This window comes from Anomaloglossus baeobatrachus, chromosome 9 (genome assembly GCF_048569485.1).
Source record: "Anomaloglossus baeobatrachus isolate aAnoBae1 chromosome 9, aAnoBae1.hap1, whole genome shotgun sequence".
In the NCBI taxonomy this organism is placed as follows: Eukaryota; Metazoa; Chordata; class Amphibia; order Anura; family Aromobatidae; genus Anomaloglossus; species Anomaloglossus baeobatrachus.
The window spans coordinates 162871226-162892472 of record NC_134361.1 but is presented as its reverse complement, the minus strand read 5'-3'; the positions used below and the strand labels follow the sequence as shown (position 1 = coordinate 162892472).

The 21247-nt window shown below is 45.0% G+C and overlaps 10 non-coding genes and 1 pseudogene across 10 annotated transcripts; all 11 read right to left on the bottom strand.

Moving 5' to 3' along the window:
• Window positions 1-940: 940 nt before the first annotated feature.
• On the bottom strand, window positions 941-1131 carry LOC142253936 (U2 spliceosomal RNA). Its single transcript, XR_012726965.1, has one exon. It is a non-coding gene; the product is annotated as a U2 spliceosomal RNA (small nuclear RNA).
• Window positions 1132-2512: 1381 nt separating this feature from the next.
• LOC142253925 (U2 spliceosomal RNA) lies at window positions 2513-2703 on the bottom strand. The gene has a single exon (XR_012726954.1). It is a non-coding gene; the product is annotated as a U2 spliceosomal RNA (small nuclear RNA).
• Window positions 2704-4084: 1381 nt separating this feature from the next.
• LOC142252485 (U2 spliceosomal RNA) lies at window positions 4085-4275 on the bottom strand. The gene has a single exon (XR_012725860.1). It is a non-coding gene; the product is annotated as a U2 spliceosomal RNA (small nuclear RNA).
• A 1381-nt stretch (window positions 4276-5656) lies between these two features.
• On the bottom strand, window positions 5657-5847 carry LOC142252484 (U2 spliceosomal RNA). Its single transcript, XR_012725859.1, has one exon. It is a non-coding gene; the product is annotated as a U2 spliceosomal RNA (small nuclear RNA).
• A 1374-nt stretch (window positions 5848-7221) lies between these two features.
• LOC142253426 (U2 spliceosomal RNA) lies at window positions 7222-7411 on the bottom strand. Its single transcript, XR_012726708.1, has one exon. It is a non-coding gene; the product is annotated as a U2 spliceosomal RNA (small nuclear RNA).
• Window positions 7412-8969: 1558 nt separating this feature from the next.
• LOC142252483 (U2 spliceosomal RNA) lies at window positions 8970-9160 on the bottom strand. The gene has a single exon (XR_012725858.1). It is a non-coding gene; the product is annotated as a U2 spliceosomal RNA (small nuclear RNA).
• A 1374-nt stretch (window positions 9161-10534) lies between these two features.
• On the bottom strand, window positions 10535-10724 carry LOC142253423 (U2 spliceosomal RNA). Its single transcript, XR_012726706.1, has one exon. It is a non-coding gene; the product is annotated as a U2 spliceosomal RNA (small nuclear RNA).
• A 1559-nt stretch (window positions 10725-12283) lies between these two features.
• Window positions 12284-12481, bottom strand: LOC142253215 (U2 spliceosomal RNA). The gene has a single exon (XR_012726527.1). It is a non-coding gene; the product is annotated as a U2 spliceosomal RNA (small nuclear RNA).
• A 2216-nt stretch (window positions 12482-14697) lies between these two features.
• LOC142253214 (U2 spliceosomal RNA) lies at window positions 14698-14895 on the bottom strand. The gene has a single exon (XR_012726526.1). It is a non-coding gene; the product is annotated as a U2 spliceosomal RNA (small nuclear RNA).
• A 739-nt stretch (window positions 14896-15634) lies between these two features.
• LOC142253679 (U2 spliceosomal RNA) lies at window positions 15635-15776 on the bottom strand (annotated as a pseudogene).
• A 1377-nt stretch (window positions 15777-17153) lies between these two features.
• LOC142253499 (U2 spliceosomal RNA) lies at window positions 17154-17350 on the bottom strand. Its single transcript, XR_012726774.1, has one exon. It is a non-coding gene; the product is annotated as a U2 spliceosomal RNA (small nuclear RNA).
• Between the last annotated feature and the right edge of the window lie 3897 nt (window positions 17351-21247).

The window sequence follows — 21247 nt, the reverse complement described above, 5'->3', positions numbered from 1 at the left end:
ACCACCCGAGAAAAAAAAAAAAAAAAAAGCTTGCCCCCTCCTTCCACTAGCCCACCTCCCACCCAAAGAGAAACTTCTGCTGCACAGCTAGCTTTCTAGGCAGCAGCGCTATTGTGATGTCAGCGGGGGGCATTGTGACAAGCCGCCAGTGTTCCGTCTCTTCATGTTGTGCACTGTTCAAACGGAAAATACATCAACAGGCAGACTACAGAAAAGCTTACTAACAAAGGTTAGAGGGGGGCTTTCTCAGAGGGCTTTTTACAGTTTGTCTATTCCCAATTAGCCGTTTAAGTGTACTTAATGAAAGTAGTAATTCTTTCATAGGCCGCCCATTCTTAGTATTTGACGTTCCTTATATTGCGGTATCAGGCTGCGCAGCAGGTTGCAAAACATTCATCACCCATGACTGTCCCCAATTGGGTTCAGAAGCTAAATGTCTATCATGACCTCTCTTTTAGAATGTCCAAGAGCAAGCAAACTCTTCCTCCAGGTGAGGGAGCCAACAGCCCACTCAAGACATCATCATTGCTCAAAGAAAACCCCAAAAACCAATGCATGATAGGAATAAACAGGTAACTTTCTTTGGAGTGGAAGCGGAGAGATCGCACCAGATGCCAATTCTAGATCTTATCACACCTGTGGTCACTGCAGCAGCAGGTGAATCCACTTTGTCCAAAAGGGATCTATTCCATTCAATTGCAAATGATCTAGATAAGACAGAGAACAAGATACTGCAGCACGGGACATAGTCGAGTTGGTCAGGTTGAGTGGTGATGAGTTTGCTATTTGGATGAATAAAGAAAGTAAAAAGTGTGAAAGATAAAAAACAAAAGGAGGAAGTATTGAGGTGCATATGAAGACGTATGCTTTCTTCCAATTCATTAAATCGGGCTAATATGAATCAGGTGAATTGAGTTCTGCTTTTGGAAACTGGGTTAAGAAGGGGTGCACCGGTCCTGGAGGTACTGCAATACCAGGTCAATGCGTGGAGTGGACAGAGCAAGCTCTTTTTCCATCTCCCTGTTCCAAAAATCCATTTAATATATGGTCCCCAGATAGGGGACGTATCAGATATTAAACTGATAAGAACAGATACTACACTTGATCTTAGCCAAAAGGCCGAGAAGCGATAACCAGAATTGGTTTGGGCCTCGAGTGGCACCCTGGCCTATGCCGGACACATCTTAGGGAGAGAGAGCGAGAGGGAGACAAACCCACGCCTACACAAGACATTTTGTCACCCAAGCCAACCCTTGAAAAGGCTGCTTTGCAGAGCAAAAACAAGAAGAATGGTGCGTTTTGCAGCCGCCGCCCACTGCAATGAATCTGAATAACTCCTCCTTTTGGGCGCAAGCAACTCCCCTCCCCCTTGCAGTCTTTTCAATTCATGATACAAAAAGACGGACAGGACAGGTTGCCTGACTTTCCGTCACTGCCACCCTTTGCCATCCTTACCCGTAGAAAGCCCTTTCATCATCCCCAAACCCTAATCTTTTCCCTTCCCTTCCCAGCCCCAAACCCTGCCCTCTGTACCCATCTCACCACCCGCATCCCTTCTCCTATCATCCCCCTACCACCCGAGAAAAAAAAAAAAAAAAAAGCTTGCCCCCTCCTTCCACTAGCCCACCTCCCACCCAAAGAGAAACTTCTGCTGCACAGCTAGCTTTCTAGGCAGCAGCGCTATTGTGATGTCAGCGGGGGGCATTGTGACAAGCCGCCAGTGTTCCGTCTCTTCATGTTGTGCACTGTTCAAACGGAAAATACATCAACAGGCAGACTACAGAAAAGCTTACTAACAAAGGTTAGAGGGGGGCTTTCTCAGAGGGCTTTTTACAGTTTGTCTATTCCCAATTAGCCGTTTAAGTGTACTTAATGAAAGTAGTAATTCTTTCATAGGCCGCCCATTCTTAGTATTTGACGTTCCTTATATTGCGGTATCAGGCTGCGCAGCAGGTTGCAAAACATTCATCACCCATGACTGTCCCCAATTGGGTTCAGAAGCTAAATGTCTATCATGACCTCTCTTTTAGAATGTCCAAGAGCAAGCAAACTCTTCCTCCAGGTGAGGGAGCCAACAGCCCACTCAAGACATCATCATTGCTCAAAGAAAACCCCAAAAACCAATGCATGATAGGAATAAACAGGTAACTTTCTTTGGAGTGGAAGCGGAGAGATCGCACCAGATGCCAATTCTAGATCTTATCACACCTGTGGTCACTGCAGCAGCAGGTGAATCCACTTTGTCCAAAAGGGATCTATTCCATTCAATTGCAAATGATCTAGATAAGACAGAGAACAAGATACTGCAGCACGGGACATAGTCGAGTTGGTCAGGTTGAGTGGTGATGAGTTTGCTATTTGGATGAATAAAGAAAGTAAAAAGTGTGAAAGATAAAAAACAAAAGGAGGAAGTATTGAGGTGCATATGAAGACGTATGCTTTCTTCCAATTCATTAAATCGGGCTAATATGAATCAGGTGAATTGAGTTCTGCTTTTGGAAACTGGGTTAAGAAGGGGTGCACCGGTCCTGGAGGTACTGCAATACCAGGTCAATGCGTGGAGTGGACAGAGCAAGCTCTTTTTCCATCTCCCTGTTCCAAAAATCCATTTAATATATGGTCCCCAGATAGGGGACGTATCAGATATTAAACTGATAAGAACAGATACTACACTTGATCTTAGCCAAAAGGCCGAGAAGCGATAACCAGAATTGGTTTGGGCCTCGAGTGGCACCCTGGCCTATGCCGGACACATCTTAGGGAGAGAGAGCGAGAGGGAGACAAACCCACGCCTACACAAGACATTTTGTCACCCAAGCCAACCCTTGAAAAGGCTGCTTTGCAGAGCAAAAACAAGAAGAATGGTGCGTTTTGCAGCCGCCGCCCACTGCAATGAATCTGAATAACTCCTCCTTTTGGGCGCAAGCAACTCCCCTCCCCCTTGCAGTCTTTTCAATTCATGATACAAAAAGACGGACAGGACAGGTTGCCTGACTTACCGTCACTGCCACCCTTTGCCATCCTTACCCGTAGAAAGCCCTTTCATCATCCCCAAACCCTAATCTTTTCCCTTCCCTTCCCAGCCCCAAACCCTGCCCTCTGTACCCATCTCACCACCCGCATCCCTTCTCCTATCATCCCCCTACCACCCGAGAAAAAGAAAAAAAAAAAAGCTTGCCCCCTCCTTCCACTAGCCCACCTCCCACCCAAAGAGAAACTTCTGCTGCGCAGCTAGCTTTCTAGGCAGCAGCGCTATTGTGATGTCAGCGGGGGGCATTGTGACAAGCCGCCAGTGTTCCGTCTCTTCATGTTGTGCACTGTTCAAACGGAAAATACATCAACAGGCAGACTACAGAAAAGCTTACTAACAAAGGTTAGAGGGGGGCTTTCTCAGAGGGCTTTTTACAGTTTGTCTATTCCCAATTAGCCGTTTAAGTGTACTTAATGAAAGTAGTAATTCTTTCATAGGCCGCCCATTCTTAGTATTTGACGTTCCTTATATTGCGGTATCAGGCTGCGCAGCAGGTTGCAAAACATTCATCACCCATGACTGTCCCCAATTGGGTTCAGAAGCTAAATGTCTATCATGACCTCTCTTTTAGAATGTCCAAGAGCAAGCAAACTCTTCCTCCAGGTGAGGGAGCCAACAGCCCACTCAAGACATCATCATTGCTCAAAGAAAACCCCAAAAACCAATGCATGATAGGAATAAACAGGTAACTTTCTTTGGAGTGGAAGCGGAGAGATCGCACCAGATGCCAATTCTAGATCTTATCACACCTGTGGTCACTGCAGCAGCAGGTGAATCCACTTTGTCCAAAAGGGATCTATTCCATTCAATTGCAAATGATCTAGATAAGACAGAGAACAAGATACTGCAGCACGGGACATAGTCGAGTTGGTCAGGTTGAGTGGTGATGAGTTTGCTATTTGGATGAATAAAGAAAGTAAAAAGTGTGAAAGATAAAAAACAAAAGGAGGAAGTATTGAGGTGCATATGAAGACGTATGCTTTCTTCCAATTCATTAAATCGGGCTAATATGAATCAGGTGAATTGAGTTCTGCTTTTGGAAACTGGGTTAAGAAGGGGTGCACCGGTCCTGGAGGTACTGCAATACCAGGTCAATGCGTGGAGTGGACAGAGCAAGCTCTTTTTCCATCTCCCTGTTCTAAAAATCCATTTAATATATGGTCCCCAGATAGGGGACGTATCAGATATTAAACTGATAAGAACAGATACTACACTTGATCTTAGCCAAAAGGCCGAGAAGCGATAACCAGAATTGGTTTGGGCCTCGAGTGGCACCCTGGCCTATGCCGGACACATCTTAGGGAGAGAGAGCGAGAGGGAGACAAACCCACGCCTACACAAGACATTTTGTCACCCAAGCCAACCCTTGAAAAGGCTGCTTTGCAGAGCAAAAACAAGAAGAATGGTGCGTTTTGCAGCCGCCGCCCACTGCAATGAATCTGAATAACTCCTCCTTTTGGGCGCAAGCAACTCCCCTCCCCCTTGCAGTCTTTTCAATTCATGATACAAAAAGACGGACAGGACAGGTTGCCTGACTTTCCGTCACTGCCACCCTTTGCCATCCTTACCCGTAGAAAGCCCTTTCATCATCCCCAAACCCTAATCTTTTCCCTTCCCTTCCCAGCCCCAAACCCTGCCCTCTGTACCCATCTCACCACCCGCATCCCTTCTCCTATCATCCCCCTACCACCCGAGAAAAAAAAAAAAAAAAAAGCTTGCCCCCTCCTTCCACTAGCCCACCTCCCACCCAAAGAGAAACTTCTGCTGCGCAGCTAGCTTTCTAGGCAGCAGCGCTATTGTGATGTCAGCGGGGGGCATTGTGACAAGCCGCCAGTGTTCCGTCTCTTCATGTTGTGCACTGTTCAAACGGAAAATACATCAACAGGCAGACTACAGAAAAGCTTACTAACAAAGGTTAGAGGGGGGCTTTCTCAGAGGGCTTTTTACAGTTTGTCTATTCCCAATTAGCCGTTTAAGTGTACTTAATGAAAGTAGTAATTCTTTCATAGGCCGCCCATTCTTAGTATTTGACGTTCCTTATATTGCGGTATCAGGCTGCGCAGCAGGTTGCAAAACATTCATCACCCATGACTGTCCCCAATTGGGTTCAGAAGCTAAATGTCTATCATGACCTCTCTTTTAGAATGTCCAAGAGCAAGCAAACTCTTCCTCCAGGTGAGGGAGCCAACAGCCCACTCAAGACATCATCATTGCTCAAAGAAAACCCCAAAAACCAATGCATGATAGGAATAAACAGGTAACTTTCTTTGGAGTGGAAGCGGAGAGATCGCACCAGATGCCAATTCTAGATCTTATCACACCTGTGGTCACTGCAGCAGCAGGTGAATCCATTTTGTCCAAAAGGGATCTATTCCATTCAATTGCAAATGATCTAGATAAGACAGAGAACAAGATACTGCAGCACGGGACATAGTCGAGTTGGTCAGGTTGAGTGGTGATGAGTTTGCTATTTGGATGAATAAAGAAAGTAAAAAGTGTGAAAGATAAAAAACAAAAGGAGGAAGTATTGAGGTGCATATGAAGACGTATGCTTTCTTCCAATTCATTAAATCGGGCTAATATGAATCAGGTGAATTGAGTTCTGCTTTTGGAAACTGGGTTAAGAAGGGGTGCACCGGTCCTGGAGGTACTGCAATACCAGGTCAATGCGTGGAGTGGACAGAGCAAGCTCTTTTTCCATCTCCCTGTTCTAAAAATCCATTTAATATATGGTCCCCAGATAGGGGACGTATCAGATATTAAACTGATAAGAACAGATACTACACTTGATCTTAGCCAAAAGGCCGAGAAGCGATAACCAGAATTGGTTTGGGCCTCGAGTGGCACCCTGGCCTATGCCGGACACATCTTAGGGAGAGAGAGCGAGAGGGAGACAAACCCACGCCTACACAAGACATTTTGTCACCCAAGCCAACCCTTGAAAAGGCTGCTTTGCAGAGCAAAAACAAGAAGAATGGTGCGTTTTGCAGCCGCCGCCCACTGCAATGAATCTGAATAACTCCTCCTTTTGGGCGCAAGCAACTCCCCTCCCCCTTGCAGTCTTTTCAATTCATGATACAAAAAGACGGACAGGACAGGTTGCCTGACTTTCCGTCACTGCCACCCTTTGCCATCCTTACCCGTAGAAAGCCCTTTCATCATCCCCAAACCCTAATCTTTTCCCTTCCCTTCCCAGCCCCAAACCCTGCCCTCTGTACCCATCTCACCACCCGCATCCCTTCTCCTATCATCCCCCTACCACCCGAGAAAAAAATAAAGCTTGCCCCCTCCTTCCACTAGCCCACCTCCCACCCAAAGAGAAACTTCTGCTGCGCAGCTAGCTTTCTAGGCAGCAGCGCTATTGTGATGTCAGCGGGGGGCATTGTGACAAGCCGCCAGTGTTCCGTCTCTTCATGTTGTGCACTGTTCAAACGGAAAATACATCAACAGGCAGACTACAGAAAAGCTTACTAACAAAGGTTAGAGGGGGGCTTTCTCAGAGGGCTTTTTACAGTTTGTCTATTCCCAATTAGCCGTTTAAGTGTACTTAATGAAAGTAGTAATTCTTTCATAGGCCGCCCATTCTTAGTATTTGACGTTCCTTATATTGCGGTATCAGGCTGCGCAGCAGGTTGCAAAACATTCATCACCCATGACTGTCCCCAATTGGGTTCAGAAGCTAAATGTCTATCATGACCTCTCTTTTAGAATGTCCAAGAGCAAGCAAACTCTTCCTCCAGGTGAGGGAGCCAACAGCCCACTCAAGACATCATCATTGCTCAAAGAAAACCCCAAAAACCAATGCATGATAGGAATAAACAGGTAACTTTCTTTGGAGTGGAAGCAGAGAGATCGCACCAGATGCCAATTCTAGATCTTATCACACCTGTGGTCACTGCAGCAGCAGGTGAATCCACTTTGTCCAAAAGGGATCTATTCCATTCAATTGCAAATGATCTAGATAAGACAGAGAACAAGATACTGCAGCACGGGACATAGTCGAGTTGGTCAGGTTGAGTGGTGATGAGTTTGCTATTTGGATGAATAAAGAAAGTAAAAAGTGTGAAAGATAAAAAACAAAAGGAGGAAGTATTGAGGTGCATATGAAGACGTATGCTTTCTTCCAATTCATTAAATCGGGCTAATATGAATCAGGTGAATTGAGTTCTGCTTTTGGAAACTGGGTTAAGAAGGGGTGCACCGGTCCTGGAGGTACTGCAATACCAGGTCAATGCATGGAGTGGACAGAGCAAGCTCTTTTTCCATCTCCCTGTTCTAAAAATCCATTTAATATATGGTCCCCAGATAGGGGACATATCAGATATTAAACTGATAAGAACAGATTTTTTTTTTTTTTTGAAGGATGAGTTTGAAAATAATAAAGTGACCGCCTCTCGTTGCCCAGGTAACTGTCCGTCACAAGAGGGCTATGACATCCTACGATGCACACTCCCCCAAGGCCAGCAGTTGTGCAATACCCTGGCACCTTTCAGCACCAACCAAGGTAGTACCCTCCCAAACTACACTTGATCTTAGCCAAAAGGCCGAGAAGCGATAACCAGAATTGGTTTGGGCCTCGAGTGGCACCCTGGCCTATGCCGGACACATCTTAGGGAGAGAGAGCGAGAGGGAGACAAACCCACGCCTACACAAGACATTTTGTCACCCAAGCCAACCCTTGAAAAGGCGGCTTTGCAGAGCAAAAACAAGAAGAATGGTGCGTTTTGCAGCCGCCGCCCACTGCAATGAATCTGAATAACTCCTCCTTTTGGGCGCAAGCAACTCCCCTCCCCCTTGCAGTCTTTTCAATTCATGATACAAAAAGACGGACAGGACAGGTTGCCTGACTTTCCGTCACTGCCACCCTTTGCCATCCTTACCCGTAGAAAGCCCTTTCATCATCCCCAAACCCTAATCTTTTCCCTTCCCTTCCCAGCCCCAAACCCTGCCCTCTGTACCCATCTCACCACCCGCATCCCTTCTCCTATCATCCCCCTACCACCCGAGAAAAAAAAAAAAAAAAAAAGCTTGCCCCCTCCTTCCACTAGCCCACCTCCCACCCAAAGAGAAACTTCTGCTGAGCAGCTAGCTTTCTAGGCAGCAGCGCTATTGTGATGTCAGCGGGGGGCATTGTGACAAGCCGCCAGTGTTCCGTCTCTTCATGTTGTGCACTGTTCAAACGGAAAATACATCAACAGGCAGACTACAGAAAAGCTTACTAACAAAGGTTAGAGGGGGGCTTTCTCAGAGGGCTTTTTACAGTTTGTCTATTCCCAATTAGCCGTTTAAGTGTACTTAATGAAAGTAGTAATTCTTTCATAGGCCGCCCATTCTTAGTATTTGACGTTCCTTATATTGCGGTATCAGGCTGCGCAGCAGGTTGCAAAACATTCATCACCCATGACTGTCCCCAATTGGGTTCAGAAGCTAAATGTCTATCATGACCTCTCTTTTAGAATGTCCAAGAGCAAGCAAACTCTTCCTCCAGGTGAGGGAGCCAACAGCCCACTCAAGACATCATCATTGCTCAAAGAAAACCCCAAAAACCAATGCATGATAGGAATAAACAGGTAACTTTCTTTGGAGTGGAAGCGGAGAGATCGCACCAGATGCCAATTCTAGATCTTATCACACCTGTGGTCACTGCAGCAGCAGGTGAATCCACTTTGTCCAAAAGGGATCTATTCCATTCAATTGCAAATGATCTAGATAAGACAGAGAACAAGATACTGCAGCACGGGACATAGTCGAGTTGGTCAGGTTGAGTGGTGATGAGTTTGCTATTTGGATGAATAAAGAAAGTAAAAAGTGTGAAAGATAAAAAACAAAAGGAGGAAGTATTGAGGTGCATATGAAGACGTATGCTTTCTTCCAATTCATTAAATCGGGCTAATATGAATCAGGTGAATTGAGTTCTGCTTTTGGAAACTGGGTTAAGAAGGGGTGCACCGGTCCTGGAGGTACTGCAATACCAGGTCAATGCGTGGAGTGGACAGAGCAAGCTCTTTTTCCATCTCCCTGTTCTAAAAATCCATTTAATATATGGTCCCCAGATAGGGGACGTATCAGATATTAAACTGATAAGAACAGATACTACACTTGATCTTAGCCAAAAGGCCGAGAAGCGATAACCAGAATTGGTTTGGGCCTCGAGTGGCACCCTGGCCTATGCCGGACACATCTTAGGGAGAGAGAGCGAGAGGGAGACAAACCCACGCCTACACAAGACATTTTGTCACCCAAGCCAACCCTTGAAAAGGCTGCTTTGCAGAGCAAAAACAAGAAGAATGGTGCGTTTTGCAGCCGCCGCCCACTGCAATGAATCTGAATAACTCCTCCTTTTGGGCGCAAGCAACTCCCCTCCCCCTTGCAGTCTTTTCAATTCATGATACAAAAAGACGGACAGGACAGGTTGCCTGACTTTCCGTCACTGCCACCCTTTGCCATCCTTACCCGTAGAAAGCCCTTTCATCATCCCCAAACCCTAATCTTTTCCCTTCCCTTCCCAGCCCCAAACCCTGCCCTCTGTACCCATCTCACCACCCGCATCCCTTCTCCTATCATCCCCCTACCACCCGAGAAAAAAATAAAGCTTGCCCCCTCCTTCCACTAGCCCACCTCCCACCCAAAGAGAAACTTCTGCTGCGCAGCTAGCTTTCTAGGCAGCAGCGCTATTGTGATGTCAGCGGGGGGCATTGTGACAAGCCGCCAGTGTTCCGTCTCTTCATGTTGTGCACTGTTCAAACGGAAAATACATCAACAGGCAGACTACAGAAAAGCTTACTAACAAAGGTTAGAGGGGGGCTTTCTCAGAGGGCTTTTTACAGTTTGTCTATTCCCAATTAGCCGTTTAAGTGTACTTAATGAAAGTAGTAATTCTTTCATAGGCCGCCCATTCTTAGTATTTGACGTTCCTTATATTGCGGTATCAGGCTGCGCAGCAGGTTGCAAAACATTCATCACCCATGACTGTCCCCAATTGGGTTCAGAAGCTAAATGTCTATCATGACCTCTCTTTTAGAATGTCCAAGAGCAAGCAAACTCTTCCTCCAGGTGAGGGAGCCAACAGCCCACTCAAGACATCATCATTGCTCAAAGAAAACCCCAAAAACCAATGCATGATAGGAATAAACAGGTAACTTTCTTTGGAGTGGAAGCAGAGAGATCGCACCAGATGCCAATTCTAGATCTTATCACACCTGTGGTCACTGCAGCAGCAGGTGAATCCACTTTGTCCAAAAGGGATCTATTCCATTCAATTGCAAATGATCTAGATAAGACAGAGAACAAGATACTGCAGCACGGGACATAGTCGAGTTGGTCAGGTTGAGTGGTGATGAGTTTGCTATTTGGATGAATAAAGAAAGTAAAAAGTGTGAAAGATAAAAAACAAAAGGAGGAAGTATTGAGGTGCATATGAAGACGTATGCTTTCTTCCAATTCATTAAATCGGGCTAATATGAATCAGGTGAATTGAGTTCTGCTTTTGGAAACTGGGTTAAGAAGGGGTGCACCGGTCCTGGAGGTACTGCAATACCAGGTCAATGCATGGAGTGGACAGAGCAAGCTCTTTTTCCATCTCCCTGTTCTAAAAATCCATTTAATATATGGTCCCCAGATAGGGGACATATCAGATATTAAACTGATAAGAACAGATTTTTTTTTTTTTTTGAAGGATGAGTTTGAAAATAATAAAGTGACCGCCTCTCGTTGCCCAGGTAACTGTCCGTCACAAGAGGGCTATGACATCCTACGATGCACACTCCCCCAAGGCCAGCAGTTGTGCAATACCCTGGCACCTTTCAGCACCAACCAAGGTAGTACCCTCCCAAACTACACTTGATCTTAGCCAAAAGGCCGAGAAGCGATAACCAGAATTGGTTTGGGCCTCGAGTGGCACCCTGGCCTATGCCGGACACATCTTAGGGAGAGAGAGCGAGAGGGAGACAAACCCACGCCTACACAAGACATTTTGTCACCCAAGCCAACCCTTGAAAAGGCGGCTTTGCAGAGCAAAAACAAGAAGAATGGTGCGTTTTGCAGCCGCCGCCCACTGCAATGAATCTGAATAACTCCTCCTTTTGGGCGCAAGCAACTCCCCTCCCCCTTGCAGTCTTTTCAATTCATGATACAAAAAGACGGACAGGACAGGTTGCCTGACTTTCCGTCACTGCCACCCTTTGCCATCCTTACCCGTAGAAAGCCCTTTCATCATCCCCAAACCCTAATCTTTTCCCTTCCCTTCCCAGCCCCAAACCCTGCCCTCTGTACCCATCTCACCACCCGCATCCCTTCTCCTATCATCCCCCTACCACCCGAGAAAAAAAAAAAAAAAAAAAAGCTTGCCCCCTCCTTCCACTAGCCCACCTCCCACCCAAAGAGAAACTTCTGCTGAGCAGCTAGCTTTCTAGGCAGCAGCGCTATTGTGATGTCAGCGGGGGGCATTGTGACAAGCCGCCAGTGTTCCGTCTCTTCATGTTGTGCACTGTTCAAACGGAAAATACATCAACAGGCAGACTACAGAAAAGCTTACTAACAAAGGTTAGAGGGGGGCTTTCTCAGAGGGCTTTTTACAGTTTGTCTATTCCCAATTAGCCGTTTAAGTGTACTTAATGAAAGTAGTAATTCTTTCATAGGCCGCCCATTCTTAGTATTTGACGTTCCTTATATTGCGGTATCAGGCTGCGCAGCAGGTTGCAAAACATTCATCACCCATGACTGTCCCCAATTGGGTTCAGAAGCTAAATGTCTATCATGACCTCTCTTTTAGAATGTCCAAGAGCAAGCAAACTCTTCCTCCAGGTGAGGGAGCCAACAGCCCACTCAAGACATCATCATTGCTCAAAGAAAACCCCAAAAACCAATGCATGATAGGAATAAACAGGTAACTTTCTTTGGAGTGGAAGCGGAGAGATCGCACCAGATGCCAATTCTAGATCTTATCACACCTGTGGTCACTGCAGCAGCAGGTGAATCCACTTTGTCCAAAAGGGATCTATTCCATTCAATTGCAAATGATCTAGATAAGACAGAGAACAAGATACTGCAGCACGGGACATAGTCGAGTTGGTCAGGTTGAGTGGTGATGAGTTTGCTATTTGGATGAATAAAGAAAGTAAAAAGTGTGAAAGATAAAAAACAAAAGGAGGAAGTATTGAGGTGCATATGAAGACGTATGCTTTCTTCCAATTCATTAAATCGGGCTAATATGAATCAGGTGAATTGAGTTCTGCTTTTGGAAACTGGGTTAAGAAGGGGTGCACCGGTCCTGGAGGTACTGCAATACCAGGTCAATGCGTGGAGTGGACAGAGCAAGCTCTTTTTCCATCTCCCTGTTCTAAAAATCCATTTAATATATGGTCCCCAGATAGGGGACGTATCAGATATTAAACTGATAAGAACAGATTTTTTGATTTAATGAAGCTTTCCAAAGCACCGCAAAAAATGCATGACCGAAGTCACACCAAAAACAGTGCAAAGGCTAGGATTCGTGTGGACCCCTCCGTGAGGAGAGGGTCCCCAAAAATCAACCCCGTCCCTCCGAGCCAGAAGGCCACAGCAAGGGTCAGGGATCTGCGGTGCTCCCCCAAGCCGAAGCCTGGTTGAGCCTTGTCGTTGCTCCCAGCGTCCATCCAGGCATCTTATCCAAGTGGAGTAGAGAGCTACTAGTTGTTGGTTTCGCAGCCGAAACTGCCCGGACCGTCAACCGGTGTTGGTTTCTCAGCCCAAGGCTAACCGGACCTCCAACCGGGTGTTGGTTTCTCAGCCGAAGCTGACCCGGACCTCCAACCGGGTGTTGGTTTCTCAGCCGAAGCTGACCCGGACCTCCAACCGGGTGTTGGTTTCTCAGCCAAAGCTGACCCGGACCTCCAACCGGGTGTTGGTTTCTCAGCCCAAAGCTGAACGGACCTCCGACCATGATTATAAAAATTTCCCTTCCTAGCCAGAAGGCCGGGATAGAGCAATATGCTCAGAAAGTATGAAAGGGCAAGGTACGGTGTGCTACAGAGCCCAAGGCTCGCCGGGGTCCCAAGCCAGCAAGCTCAGACTCACTCCAGGGTCGTCAATCCTGGGGCACATTGCACCATAGCCCCCACACTTACTCAGTCTAATAGCCTCGATCCTGGTAGGGCCATGGTTTCCTCTAGATGGATATACTATCCTCCCAAAGTACTAACAAGCGCAACCTTCCAGTGTGCATTGCATCATTGTACTAAGGTGGCCGGAGCCTTAAACCACCTTTTCGAACGATACTACACTTGATCTTAGACAAAAGGCCGAGAAGCGATAACCAGAATTGGTTTGGGCCTCGAGTGGCACCCTGGCCTATGCCGGACACATCTTAGGGAGAGAGAGCGAGAGGGAGACAAACCCACGCCTACACAAGACATTTTGTCACCCAAGCCAACCCTTGAAAAGGCTGCTTTGCAGAGCAAAAACAAGAAGAATGGTGCGTTTTGCAGCCGCCGCCCACTGCAATGAATCTGAATAACTCCTCCTTTTGGGCGCAAGCAACTCCCATCCCCCTTGCAGTCTTTTCAATTCATGATACAAAAAGACGGACAGGACAGGTTGCCTGACTTTCCGTCACTGCCACCCTTTGCCATCCTTACCCGTAGAAAGCCCTTTCATCATCCCCAAACCCTAATCTTTTCCCTTCCCTTCCCAGCCCCAAACCCTGCCCTCTGTACCCATCTCACCACCCGCATCCCTTCTCCTATCATCCCCCTACCACCCGAGAAAAAAAAAAAAAAGCTTGCCCCCTCCTTCCACTAGCCCACCTCCCACCCAAAGAGAAACTTCTGCTGCGCAGCTAGCTTTCTAGGCAGCAGCGCTATTGTGATGTCAGCGGGGGGCATTGTGACAAGCCGCCAGTGTTCCGTCTCTTCATGTTGTGCACTGTTCAAACGGAAAATACATCAACAGGCAGACTACAGAAAAGCTTACTAACAAAGGTTAGAGGGGGGCTTTCTCAGAGGGCTTTTTACAGTTTGTCTATTCCCAATTAGCCGTTTAAGTGTACTTAATGAAAGTAGTAATTCTTTCATAGGCCGCCCATTCTTAGTATTTGACGTTCCTTATATTGCGGTATCAGGCTGCGCAGCAGGTTGCAAAACATTCATCACCCATGACTGTCCCCAATTGGGTTCAGAAGCTAAATGTCTATCATGACCTCTCTTTTAGAATGTCCAAGAGCAAGCAAACTCTTCCTCCAGGTGAGGGAGCCAACAGCCCACTCAAGACATCATCATTGCTCAAAGAAAACCCCAAAAACCAATGCATGATAGGAATAAACAGGTAACTTTCTTTGGAGTGGAAGCGGAGAGATCGCACCAGATGCCAATTCTAGATCTTATCACACCTGTGGTCACTGCAGCAGCAGGTGAATCCACTTTGTCCAAAAGGGATCTATTCCATTCAATTGCAAATGATCTAGATAAGACAGAGAACAAGATACTGCAGCACGGGACATAGTCGAGTTGGTCAGGTTGAGTGGTGATGAGTTTGCTATTTGGATGAATAAAGAAAGTAAAAAGTGTGAAAGATAAAAAACAAAAGGAGGAAGTATTGAGGTGCATATGAAGACGTATGCTTTCTTCCAATTCATTAAATCGGGCTAATATGAATCAGGTGAATTGAGTTCTGCTTTTGGAAACTGGGTTAAGAAGGGGTGCACCGGTCCTGGAGGTACTGCAATACCAGGTCAATGCGTGGAGTGGACAGAGCAAGCTCTTTTTCCATCTCCCTGTTCTAAAAATCCATTTAATATATGGTCCCCAGATAGGGGACGTATCAGATATTAAACTGATAAGAACAGATTTTTTGATTTAATGAAGCTTTCCAAAGCACCGCAAAAAATGCATGACCGAAGTCACACCAAAAACAGTGCAAAGGCTAGGATTCGTGTGGACCCCTCCGTGAGGAGAGGGTCCCCAAAAATCAACCCCGTCCCTCCGAGCCAGAAGGCCACAGCAAGGGTCAGGGATCTGCGGTGCTCCCCCAAGCCGAAGCCTGGTTGAGCCTTGTCGTTGCTCCCAGCGTCCATCCAGGCATCTTATCCAAGTGGAGTAGAGAGCTACTAGTTGTTGGTTTCGCAGCCGAAACTGCCCGGACCGTCAACCGGTGTTGGTTTCTCAGCCCAAGGCTAACCGGACCTCCAACCGGGTGTTGGTTTCTCAGCCGAAGCTGACCCGGACCTCCAACCGGGTGTTGGTTTCTCAGCCGAAGCTGACCCGGACCTCCAACCGGGTGTTGGTTTCTCAGCCGAAGCTGACCCGGACCTCCAACCGGGTGTTGGTTTCTCAGCCAAAGCTGACCCGGACCTCCAACCGGGTGTTGGTTTCTCAGCCCAAAGCTGAACGGACCTCCGACCATGATTATAAAAATTTCCCTTCCTAGCCAGAAGGCCGGGATAGAGCAATATGCTCAGAAAGTATGAAAGGGCAAGGTACGGTGTGCTACAGAGCCCAAGGCTCGCCGGGGTCCCAAGCCAGCAAGCTCAGACTCACTCCAGGGTCGTCAATCCTGGGGCACATTGCACCATAGCCCCCACACTTACTCAGTCTAATAGCCTCGATCCTGGTAGGGCCATGGTTTCCTCTAGATGGATATACTATCCTCCCAAAGTACTAACAAGCGCAACCTTCCAGTGTGCATTGCATCATTGTACTAAGGTGGCCGGAGCCTTAAACCACCTTTTCGAACGATACTACACTTGATCTTAGCCAAAAGGCCGAGAAGCGATAACCAGAATTGGTTTGGGCCTCGAGTGGCACCCTGGCCTATGCCGGACACATCTTAGGGAGAGAGAGCGAGAGGGAGACAAACCCACGCCTACACAAGACATTTTGTCACCCAAGCCAACCCTTGAAAAGGCTGCTTTGCAGAGCAAAAACAAGAAGAATGGTGCGTTTTGCAGCCGCCGCCCACTGCAATGAATCTGAATAACTCCTCCTTTTGGGCGCAAGCAACTCCCCTCCCCCTTGCAGTCTTTTCAATTCATGATACAAAAAGACGGACAGGACAGGTTGCCTGACTTTCCGTCACTGCCACCCTTTGCCATCCTTACCCGTAGAAAGCCCTTTCATCATCCCCAAACCCTAATCTTTTCCCTTCCCTTCCCAGCCCCAAACCCTGCCCTCTGTACCCATCTCACCACCCGCATCCCTTCTCCTATCATCCCCCTACCACCCGAGAAAAAAAAAAAAAAGCTTGCCCCCTCCTTCCACTAGCCCACCTCCCACCCAAAGAGAAACTTCTGCTGCGCAGCTAGCTTTCTAGGCAGCAGCGCTATTGTGATGTCAGCGGGGGGCATTGTGACAAGCCGCCAGTGTTCCGTCTCTTCATGTTGTGCACTGTTCAAACGGAAAATACATCAACAGGCAGACTACAGAAAAGCTTACTAACAAAGGTTAGAGGGGGGCTTTCTCAGAGGGCTTTTTACAGTTTGTCTATTCCCAATTAGCCGTTTAAGTGTACTTAATGAAAGTAGTAATTCTTTCATAGGCCGCCCATTCTTAGTATTTGACGTTCCTTATATTGCGGTATCAGGCTGCGCAGCAGGTTGCAAAACATTCATCACCCATGACTGTCCCCAATTGGGTTCAGAAGCTAAATGTCTATCATGACCTCTCTTTTAGAATGTCCAAGAGCAAGCAAACTCTTCCTCCAGGTGAGGGAGCCAACAGCCCACTCAAGACATCATCATTGCTCAAAGAAAACCCCAAAAACCAATGCATGATAGGAATAAACAGGTAACTTTCTTTGGAGTGGAAGCGGAGAGATCGCACCAGATGCCAATTCTAGATCTTATCACACCTGTGGTCACTGCAGCAGCAGGTGAATCCACTTTGTCCAAAAGGGATCTATTCCATTCAATTGCAAATGATCTAGATAAGACAGAGAACAAGATACTGCAGCACGGGACATAGTCGAGTTGGTCAGGTTGAGTGGTGATGAGTTTGCTATTTGGATGAATAAAGAAAGTAAAAAGTGTGAAAGATAAAAAACAAAAGGAGGAAGTATTGAGGTGCATATGAAGACGTATGCTTTCTTCCAATTCATTAAATCGGGCTAATATGAATCAGGTGAATTGAGTTCTGCTTTTGGAAACTGGGTTAAGAAGGGGTGCACCGGTCCTGGAGGTACTGCAATACCAGGTCAATGTGTGGAGTGGACAGAGCAAGCTCTTTTTCCATCTCCCTGTTCTAAAAATCCATTTAATATATGGTCCCCAGATAGGGGACGTATCAGATATTAAACTGATAAGAACAGATTTTTTTTTTAATTTGGCTACCCCCTCATAGGGGTAAAACCAGTTTATTTTAAAATTTAACAAGATTTACAGCGAATTAAATTATAATAACATATATGTAAAAGCAATAAAACATGTACAAACATTTAAATGAAAGAATTCCATTGGCTGGCAAGCCATTTTTTGGACACAGTTACGTCCTTTTTCTTGTCAATTAAAAAATAAATATACAGTTCGCTAATACATAATTTTAAAACATCATTCACTGATAAAATATCTTGTTTAAAAATAGCAATGTTCCGTGCTTTCCAGAGAGCTGACTTGGCACAGTTCAGTGTCTTCCAAGCCATTATTTTTTGGTCCGGTGTTGGGCATTCCACAAGTCCGTACAATATAACATGATAGTCCAAGTCCTTGAGGCCTGCCATCTTTTCCAACAGGGGGCAAAGTCTTCTCCAGAACCGTTTTGCAAACCAACAAGTCCATAATATATGCTTTACAGTCTCTTGTTCTTGGCATCCGGATCTTGGGCAGATGGCAGACCTCACAAATCCTCTTCTATACTGGAATGCCCGGCAAGGAAGACACTGGTGCGCACAGCTCCAAGCCAGATCTCTCTGTTCATTAAAAAGATAAAAGACACTAATTAATTTCCAAATACATTTACTTTTATCATCATCAAATCTGTTAATACTGCATATTGCCTCATCATTCCGTAGTTCCTTTATTAGTTTCTTACTATTAGTTAATTCCTCTACTTTTTTCTTACTTAGGCTAAAATCAGACACTATTTTCCTTAAAATCTCATAATGCGCTGGCAGGTTAAAAGCATGGGGGAGAGATAAAACAATTTCAAACCATCCAAACTTTCTCATAAAAAAACCTGTGTTAAAACGCAAAAAATAGGACCAATAGTGATCTTTAAAAATGGCATTAAAACAGTAACAGAAAAAATGGATTAAAAGAAACCTATTAAAATCAGGAAAATCTTTACCACCATTTGTCTTTTGTTTTATGACAATCTCTCTTTTCAGCTTCTCCATTTTAGAGCCCCAGAAAAAGGTAAAACAATTTTTAGTAATTTTCTTTAAAACATTCACAGGTGGGGGGAAAACAAGACTGAGATACAATAAAAGGGGTAAAATCACCATTTTTAAAATCAATACTTTACCCTCCATTGTCAGTTTTCTCATGTTCCACATGCATATTTTCATATTAACTTTCTGAGCAACTGAGTCCCAACTACTACCACCATCATTTTGCTCACTGAATGTTACACCTAAAATAGTAAGGGACTCAGTTACAGCAATGGAAACATCAGTTAAAAGCATTCCCCCCACATTTAAAATATTACATTTATTAAAATTTATCTTAAAACCTGAGGACAAACAAAAGGGTTGAATACGATCAATAGCTCTTGTCAGCGAAGGGGCGTCACGACAGAGGAATGCCACGTCATCCATGTAACCTACTACCTTGGCCTCCACTCCTTTGCCCCCAGGTAGAGGTACACCACGGATCCTCTCATCTCGCCGTATAGCACACAGTAAGGGTTCAAGTGCACAGATAAAAAGTAGTGGGGACAAGGGGCACCCCTGCTTCACCCCTGATTTTAAAAGCACATCCTGTGACTTAAAACCATTTACTAAAATCTTACTTGTGCAATCAGTATAAAACGCCTTAAGAGATAATAAAAACCCGTCTGGTATGCCCATCTTTTCTAAAACTTTAAAAAGGTAAAAATGTGAGACACGATCAAATGCTTTTTCAAAATCAATTGATAAAATCGCCATTTTCCCTTTTCTGCTCTTGACATCCTCCATACAATCTTTTACTAGATTCAGGTTATCCCATATACTCCTTCCTGGCACTCCGCATACTTGGTTTGAATGCACAATTTTGCTAATTACCGTTTTAAGTCGATTTGCACAGATTTTGGCCATTATTTTATAATCACAGTTTAGAAGGGTAATGGGCCTCCAATTCTCCAGCTTTGATTTGTCACCTTTTTTGAATAACAATGAGACTTCTCCTTTCTTCCATGAATTAAGTAAAATCTTATTGTTAAAAACCTCAGTAAAAAGAGAAAACAAATCATCTTTTAAAATGTCATAAAAACTCACATAAAACTCTATGGGGATGCCATCAGGACCAGGAACTTTACCGCTTTTAAAACTCTTAATAGTTTCTAAAATCTCTTGATGGGTTAAAACTTGGGATAAAAACTCTTGGGAGGTCGGGTCTAAAACACAGTTTAGTTCTTCTAATGAATCATACAGTAAATTTTGATCAACTGTTTTCTCATTAAAAAGATTAGTAAAATATTCCTCCACTTTTCCCAACATAGTTGTTATATTCTTTTCCCCATCAATATTATCAAATATTACCTTTTCCTTTTTATTTTTCATGAAGAAATAACGGGAGCATTTTTCATCTTTTTCTATATTTTTGACTCTGGAGCGGAAAATAATTTCTTTACCTTTTTGCTCTATCCATTTTGCTATTTCCTCTTTTAATTTTAAAATATCATTATCCACCTCCAAACCATTATCTTTAAATTTAATCAATGTCTGTAACCGGGTATTTAGGGCTTTATACACCTCATATCTTTCTTTGGCTTTATGTATACTTTTTTTAATAAAAAAATCTCTTATTTTTACCTTCATCCTCTCCCACCATGCACTTATAGAAAGATTAGGGCTTTTATCCCTCCTACATTTTTGATAAAATGTAATAAAATCTGATAAAATCTGTGGGTCATTTAAAAGGGACACATTCATTTTCCAAGTTTTCTTACCACACTTCTTGTTTTCATTTGTTTTGACACTAAAAGATAAAAGTTTGTGATCTGAAAAAATATTGGTTAAAACTTCACATTTCGTAGGTATTATTTTGTCTGAACCAAAGATAAAATCTATCCTGGAGCTACAAATCGCATTGCTCCAGGTGAAACCGGCGTCCTCCGGGCTACCTCTATTACACTCTTTATATACATCAATTAATCTGGCGTCTTTTATGATGTTACTTAGTATTCCCGAGGTTTTGTCATAATTTCTACTTACAGAACTGGAACGCCGGTTTTCACCTTTTAAAACACAATTAAAATCGCCTGCCAAAATAAAAGGTTCAGAATTATTAATAAATAAAGGTAAAAGCTCTAACATTTCAGTTCTCTCATTTTTATCAGGTGACCCATAAAAATTTAAAAACTGCCATCTTCTACCATATATAAAAGCTTTAACCAATAAAATGCGACCTGGTAAAATTTCCTGGATAAAATCAATTAAAACATCCCCTTTAAAAAGTATAGCGACCCCTGCTGATCCTATGGCATTAGACCCTGACCAGACGGATGGCCCATGTTTCCACTCTTCCTTATATTTTTGATAAGACATCTTATTTGGGATGTTACACTCCTGTAAAAAGAACACTGATGCAGTAAGGCATGTTAAAAAATTTAAAAGGGCGGTTCTTCTTATTTTAGTTTTTATGCCTCTTACATTAAGAGAAATACCTTTCAGCTCTGCCATCATAAAAAAAGGTTAGTGGGTTAGTAAGAGCAAGAAGTTTACCTATCCGAGGAGCCCGATCAGACCACCGAATTTGCGCTCTCGCTCTCAATCGATCCGACCGTAATGAGCGACTCCGTGGAGGAGGAAAGATTACCACTTGGAAAAGAACCCGACACTACATCGGCGTAGCTCGGAGGGCTGACAGGCACCACGCGCTGGGTCTCCATTGGCTGATCGTTTAGGTCTGTATCAGGTGGGTCCCCTTGAGGCTCCGCCACACCCCCCTGACCTAAGGAAGGTCGTCTTACAGTGGGGGGTTGTGCACATGGCAGAGCCTCTGAGTCCCCGGAGGCAGCAAGGTCCCGAACCCCACCCGAAGGGACAGGGTCCAGGACCCCAGGAGGGGGCCCAGCGTCCACAACCCCTTCCGGAGACGTGTCCATCTGTTCC